Source organism: Cupressus sempervirens, chromosome 3 (assembly GCF_028749045.1).
Source record: "Cupressus sempervirens isolate cs-2001-9-10 chromosome 3, ASM2874904v1, whole genome shotgun sequence".
Taxonomy (NCBI): Eukaryota; Viridiplantae; Streptophyta; class Pinopsida; order Cupressales; family Cupressaceae; genus Cupressus; species Cupressus sempervirens.
Window position 1 is genome coordinate 1,116,623,435 of NC_143120.1, and position 7,939 is coordinate 1,116,631,373.

The window sequence follows — 7,939 nt, forward strand, 5'->3', positions numbered from 1 at the left end:
AATTCTCTCATAGAAGGATTTAAGGACCAGATAACCTATAAAAATGCATTAAGACAACAATTTTATGCCACGGTTCTCTTTATTCATGCTTGAAACCTACTTAAAAGGTTATCTATGCACAATTTTTGAGTATGCATGCTTGGTTCTTGTCTGTTACACTAACATAATTAAGATCACATCTAGATAAATTAAGAACCATTCCAAAAGCATCCTGATTTACTCGCTCTTCAAGTTTAGACCTATTGATAAAAGTTTGTATGATAATTTTGCCCAGGCCTTTGTCATTCTGATGTAGAGGTGTATTTTAATCATGGCAGGTATACCAAATATCTTAAGTTCTTGATTCTTCCATCATTTCTGTAAGATATAAATATATTTGAGCCATTCCAAAGGCCTTATTCATTGCATGTTCTTCAAGTTTGTGCCTATTGGCAAAGGCTTGCATGATGATGTTGCCCAGGCCTTTGCCTCCAAGATGCAGAAGTGTCTTTTAATTCTGACAGATATAATAGGTACTAAAAGTGCATTGTCTGTATTGTAGAATGGAAGGACCAACTTATTCCAGATTGAATTGATACTTATCTTTATCATTTGATTTTTTGAATTTGAGCCAATGAGAACATGGCTCATATGTAGCTCTGTTTTTGTTCCTATTCAATTGGTGTCAAGCATTAACACCATACTGTATAAATATATGTTCCTTTTCTAATAAATAATGATAGAACCTTTAGCCAAATGCACAACTAGCATAGTTTTTCAAAGGTTCTAATGGCCAGGTTGATAAGATAACAAGTTTTGTGATTGTTGTGGCTACAATCCTAAATCTGTAGTCTCATCTACATAGGATTATGAAATATCATCTCAAAGTATAATAATAATTGTAATAGTGCATACATACAGACATCTTTTCACAGGATTAGTGATCATTTTCTGTAAATGAATCATAAATAATAGCAATTCTAAGGAACCACAATCTGATGAAGGGGCAGGGGTTACTTAAGATGAGACACCTAATTGATGTGGCTCTTTTTCCTCTCCTGAGGAAATCTCTTATGAATCCTCAATTTATCTATTAAATTAAATTGCCAATCTTTCAATAAATATTAGTTTCCTACAGGCAATAATATATGGATTAGAGAGGAAATAAGGTAGGGAGGTGCAGCAATGCTAGTTTTCTCCAATTGAGTAGCCTGGCCCAACCTACTCAGTTCGTGTCCCATGAGGTAAAATGACATGGTTGGTCAGTTGGTGCTCAAAACTTGGGTTTATTTGTGAAGAACCAGTATCTAGGCTTCCTTCAATTAAATAGCTAGCATCTAGTTGATTAGCTTATGGACCAAGGGGTCAATTGACTTGGTTGGTTTTTCTATGCTTTTGGGCTTAATTGTGAGGAACAGTCTTTGGGCATCCTATAGGTCATTCCCATTAAATTCTTAATATGGTTAGCTATTGGAAATATGCAAAGAATTGGATTCAGTGCATTTAGGATATTATATTTTTCAATAAAAATTATCTATATATGATCTACATCCTTGATTTTAATGTTTGATATTAATTAATTACAATTCTCTCTAAATTGAATTGCAATTATTTACTAGAACGCTAATCAATATCAAGTACATCCCTAAAGGGGACATTACAAAGAATCTGCACATCTATATATAATTGTGTTCATTTCCTTGGAATTTGTGTACTGTTCAACACTCTGCTACTTGTGATACATTTGCAGTCTATATATGCAAAACTCACACACCACCTAAATCCACAATATACACGCCCTAACTATGCATTTATATCACAGGGAACCCTCATACCCTTGTTTTTATGGCAAGCAATTGCATTTTTGTTGTATTGCACCGCACCCACAAACCCTGCACTACACATATTTACTGCTAAACCACATTCTCTTTATAGTTTGAAGCTTCCTATTAGTTTATGATGCAGAGAAACTACATAAAATTCTTTCTATGCTAAGGAGCAATTCCAAAAAACTTACAAATTTTCCAAATTTGCATATCCACTTTCATTACATGGTGGGTAAGTACATTCAAACACATCCTTGAATATCTCTAAACATTTTAGGGAGATTAAAATCTTTATTCAACCCAACCTGGGATCTTTAGTTCATAACCTAAAACTTTCAAAAATCTATATGTCATCTAATCTGATACAAAATTTCACTCTAAATTCAAAATAACTTCCCGAATCCTTATACCATCTTGGACTCAATATCAGTATTACAAGACTTCCACATCCATGCATTCTTTGATGAACCAATTTAAAGTTCAGAACAAAATCAATCTTGCATTCATTTGAATCAAATATCAATATCAACTTTCTTGACTTGCCCCAGAGATTCCCATCTTTGTGCATATATCTTGATTCTTCATTATGTCAAACACTTGGCTCACTATGTTTCCCCTGTTATTGTTCTGCATATTTCTCCAAGTTGATATTTGTTAAATAGTTGGAATACAACAAGGTTAATTCCTTGCAGCACACTATATTTTCAAATGCCAATTCTCTACTCCAATAAAACATAGCATATAGCATGAGGACTTCTCTAATAACATCTATCTCATCTAACTATTTAAAACATAGCATATGCTATACTTAGAATGTTCTATTTAAACTAAACCATTTTATAACTATTCTATTTTTTCCTCCATCTATAATGAAAGGATAAAGAAACTAGTCTTATTATTCCATTGGTAAATTTTGTAATAACATTAGGCAACGAATGATGATAATGGAAATTTAAGTGCATCCATCAAGGACATGCTCATTTAAAATTAATTTGGTCTGATATATTTGGGTGTTACTTTGGTTAATTGACTTATGTTGTTATTTATGGAAGTTTAATTAGATGTAGTCATAAGTTATATCCATGGATGAAGAAAAAAAGTTAACTGGACTTCAGAAATTATTTGAAGTGTTAAATCTAGAAGGCATTCTCTAACTTGTAACTTCTTAAAATAAATAACAAGCAATAGATATTAGCAAAGCAAAGCAACAGAATGCTAAATTTGATAATGTTAAAAGCAACAGAATGCCAAGAGCCAAAAATTTATGGGAACTTAAAATGATGTTTTATCCACAAGAGAGACCATATGGTTGAAGTCCAAGGAAGAAAAGGGGTTGCCATGTGTCTACTAGTTTTTCTGTGGGAATTGGACCCTCTTCTTTCCGATTGAAGAGAGGAATCTAGGAGTACAGCCTGATATTTTTGTTGTCTTAGTTTCTGATAACTGGACTGAAGAACTATTTGAAGTGTTAAATCTTAGAAGGCTTTCTCTAACTTGTGATTCTTATAAATAAATAGGAATCAATAGAAAATAAGCAGAGAAAAGCAACAGAACACCAATAGCAAGAAAAAACTCTTGGTAAATGTTGTTACCTCCACAAAAGAGATGTTAAGGTTGACATCCAAGGAAGAAAAGGGTTTTCATGTCTCTACTATTTTTTTCTGTTGGGAAATGGATCCTCTTACTTCAAATTGAAGAGAGGAATTTAGTTGTATTGGCTGATATATTTGCTATCTTGTTTTCTATACCAAACTCATATGAATTGTCTTGGTAAACATATTGTTTATGGCCCCAAGTCCCCTTCTATTCTGCAGCTGGACATATGATGCAGAGATATTCAACCTACTAATGTTCCTTGTATCTCTTTTACATTATATTTGTATTAGTTTACTAAAAATGGTTAGTATTAGCTTACTAAAAAGTTTACAATATATATGGGTCAAATGGGTAGCACAGACTACAAAACTGATGGAACAAAATTAAATAACAGTGAGGAATAATCTAGCACATACATGATTAGTGGGAAAAGTGTGGAATACGAAGTGTACACAACCACCTAAATTGAATTTTAAATTATATGAAAAGGGGTAAGGATATTAGCAAGGTCCAAAAGCAACTTTAAACATTTTATTTTAAATCATTCTTAACATCATTTGATATTATGGGATTGAATTTGGTCCAAAAGCCTCTAATGGAGTGTACTTATGGGATTGAATTATGGAATTGATATTAAGGTCCAAAAGCCTCTATGGGATTGAATTATGGAATTGATATTAAGGTCCAAAAGCCTCTAATGGAGTGTACTTATGGGATTGAATTTGGTTCTATTGCATGTGAATGACATATGTAATATATGAGTTGAGAATGATGAATTTGGTTTTGAAGCAATCCACTCATCTCTCGATGTCTGAGAATCTTTTACTCACAAGTTTTGCATGCTATTTAAAGACAATATTTTTGCTAAGTTGTAAGAAGAAATCTGAGTAACAATGTTAATTTTTAATTTTTTTTGTACTAGATATAGATGAAGTCCACAATGATATCAAGCTCATCAACTTAAGAGACTAGATCAGCTGATATATCTCACAAAAAAATCCAAAATATGTTAGTACATATTACATCATGATCAATACATAAATAACATCTCTGACTTTCTATAACAACAAATCAACAAAATAAAATATCACTAACTATTTGAAACTATCCATCAAAGCTTAGTTACTACTTTCATTGTAATCTTCCCAACTCCAATGTCCATGGGGATGGGAAACAATTGACAACTTCTCATATCAGAATACCTTTTTCTGTTGAAGAAGATCTTGTTTCCATGTTTCTTCTTATATCCTTCTTAGATTTTTCTCTGTTTCCTTTTCCTTTTCATTGGATTGGTTCTAGCATTCCATTGTTTGATTATGGAACATGGGATTCATTTGTTTGTTGTATGATCATGTATGGCCATATCTCATCTCCTACTTGTGTGACCCTTACAATCCCATCTCCAAGCAACTTCAGGAACTTAACATGATTTTCGTTGTCATAGTTACCTATGAAGCAACATTGTTTGAAGACCTTGGACCCAATAGGGTAACGACCTACCTATAGGTAAGGAGATCACTAAAAGACAAGTCTTTTTAAGTTTATAGTGTTTTGCACCCTTAGAAATAGCAAGAGCAATGTTGTTTCTTATCAGCACTTTACAAGGTTCACTGCCACAAACAGTAGGATGATAAAATCTTTTGACGAACTTGAATAAGAGAGAGACACCGCCTGTTCCAACCTTCCAATTTTTTTCTCCACATTATTCTTAACCCATAGCCACATATTCTTTTAGTTTTGGTTAACTGCAAAAGAAATTTCAAAGCATATCATCTATTTATGAGGCCTGCCCATTAAAAATCACACTTTTTGCACTAGCTTGAGGGGACCTTCTCATCAACCTAACATATTAGATTATGTCTTAGATATTCTAGCACCAGAGGCAAGACAAAGGAGGTCCAATTTATTAATTAAGTTATCAACATTCTCTTCATCTAGCTGCACAAGCAAGGCTGTATTGTTGGTAAACTAGATATTTAGGAGGTCTTCATATTTTGGTAGCATAATACTTTTCATTCTAGGAGATATCACATCATCCCTAAGGAGATGATGTACAGCATCAGCTACAGTAACAAAAAGAGTAGGAGCTAGGGGTCAGCCTATATAATAGATCTCTCCAAGGGGAAAGCCTCTGATAAGACCTCATTAGCATCCACTTGAGCAGAAGCACCTTTTAGTAAGATACTAACCATCCTGCAACTTTGCTTAGGAAAGCCAAATGCCTCTAAACCATCATCAAGAAAGTGCACTCCACCCTATCCTATGCTTTTTCAAAATCTAATAAAATAACCTATGTTTATCAATGTTGTAGGGCTTACATTATAATATTGGTGATGAGATTGTTGAGATTATTGAATTAGACATTCAACTTGACAATGAAGGAGTTGTTGAACCAGGCAATGACCCCCCACAAAAATTAAGGCTTGGATTTATAGTATTTTCTATTGAAAACTAAAATATGTATGTCATAGTACATTTTGAGTCCGAGATAGTATTTCTTTTGGAGCTTCTACATGATTGATGATGTTAACATCAACTCCTTAATTAACATATGTAGTTACTAATAGATGGGAGATCCCTCTGTTGAAGTAAATAAAGAGAAATGAGATTTTGCCCAAGCAGCCAAGGGCAAAGCAATGGAGGCAATGTCAAATGGTATAAACTCTTTGCTAATAGAATCCCTAGAGTGGTTGTCATATATTATTTCTGGAAGGGCATCACATAGATTGCCTTTTGCATTTGTTCTAATCTCAGAGTTTCTCAAGTGATTTGGAAGAGGCTATAAACTATCTTACAGAAGCATTTATGTGCAATCCCACATCTGCAATCCTCTATGCTAACCGAGGTGAAGGCATAGCTACTAATTTAATTATTCTTTAGTCTACTATATTGGCATAATTCTTAGGCTACATGAGAGATCATACAAGAACGAGTTACTGATATGAGACAACATAATGATTTTTCAGCTGGTGTATATGTTAAGATGAGGAAGCCCAATGCAGCCATTCGGGATGCTAATGCTACTATTAATGTTTTTTTAGTAAGGCTTATGAAAAAAAATTTTCATCCTATCACTTTGTTAAGGCATTAATGCACTTCACCATTCCTTGGTTTTGCCTCCAAACCATATTAAAGTCTAGGGGAATGTGCTTTTATTACTTCAAACAATCTAATCCAATGTTTATAACAGTAGAGTTCTGTTTATTAGAATATGATACATTTTCTATTTTGGTATGTCCAGGTTACATACTCCATATTCTTAATATATGGTTCGATTTCTTTTTGTACTAGTCTAGTTTTAATTGCTTTAAAAAAAATTAAATGACTATTGTTTGGAATTATCAAGTATAGATTAACCTAGACTCTGCCAAAGGCCATAAAGCATGAGGAATGGAAAGAGCAATGCTTGGTAATTGGGAAGAAGTTGCCAAGGATCTGCATCTAGCATCAAGTCTTGATTATGATGAAGAAATTGCAATTGTTTTAAAGAAGGTAACAAGGCATTTGCAATTGTTTTAGTTAAGGTAATGAACAAACTATACGCATAGTAACAAACATTTAGAGATGGTGGGTGATGATCATTTGATATGTACACACAGGTTGAACCAAATGCACATAAAATTGAAGACCATCATAGGAAATATGAGTTACTATGCAAGGAAAGGGATGATAGAAAGAAAGAACATGATAGGTAACGTCGTCGAGCTGAAGCTCAGGTAATATAAAGTCTACACTATTATCCTTTTTTGTAACTTTCATAATGCATATAGCTAATAATGGCCCTAATTCATTTTAAGGTTGCCTATGAACAAGCCAAGAAACAAGAACAATCTTCAATAGGTAGGAAATCAGGTGGAATGCCTGGGGGCTTCCCAGGTGGAAAGTTGGGGGGCTTCCCAAGTGGAATGCCTGGCAGCTTCTCTAGTGAAATGTCAAATGGAATGCCTGATATGAGCAAGATCTTGAATGTTTTACTGATCAACTTATATGGATGGTTGATTTAACATCTTTTTTCTAGATTTCAATTGAGAAATTAGTTGGAGTGGGGTTCGCAAGAAAGGTGCTTTGTTGATCAACTTATATAGATGGTTGATTTAACATCTGTGTTCACCTTGCTTCTTGTTGATTAGTATTAGTTAGTGCTTTTGGTCTACATGTCCTGAATTAAATTTGGTTCTTAGCAATTTTCTTATTGTTTTTGGTCCATATATCTTTTTTTGAAAGGTTAGATTGAGCTTCTAAAATAATTGAATTTTTTCTCCTTTTTATTTGCAATCGGAGTAGAGAATAATGTGGAAGAGTTCATAATTTCTAATTTATTTTTTTCAATTTTCCTTTTGGCATGATTTAATTGTAGTTTTATAACCCAAAGCACATGCCCCCAGAGGAGTTCTTGAAACCTATCTTGTTTGTTTCATTGTAATTAGAAACTAGAATTTTTTGATTTATCTATCATAATTTTATATTTTTTCATAAGTTAGTTGTATGTTGTACCTCTTTTTTTTTGCAAAGCCTGTGACATAAAACTTCATTTCTTC

At 33.3% G+C, this 7,939-nt stretch overlaps 1 pseudogene; it reads left to right on the top strand.

The window, feature by feature from the left end:
- Nucleotides 1–310: 310 nt before the first annotated feature.
- On the top strand, nucleotides 311–7,405 carry LOC149570708 (FAM10 family protein At4g22670-like; annotated as a pseudogene).
- The last annotated feature ends 534 nt before the right edge of the window (nucleotides 7,406–7,939 follow it).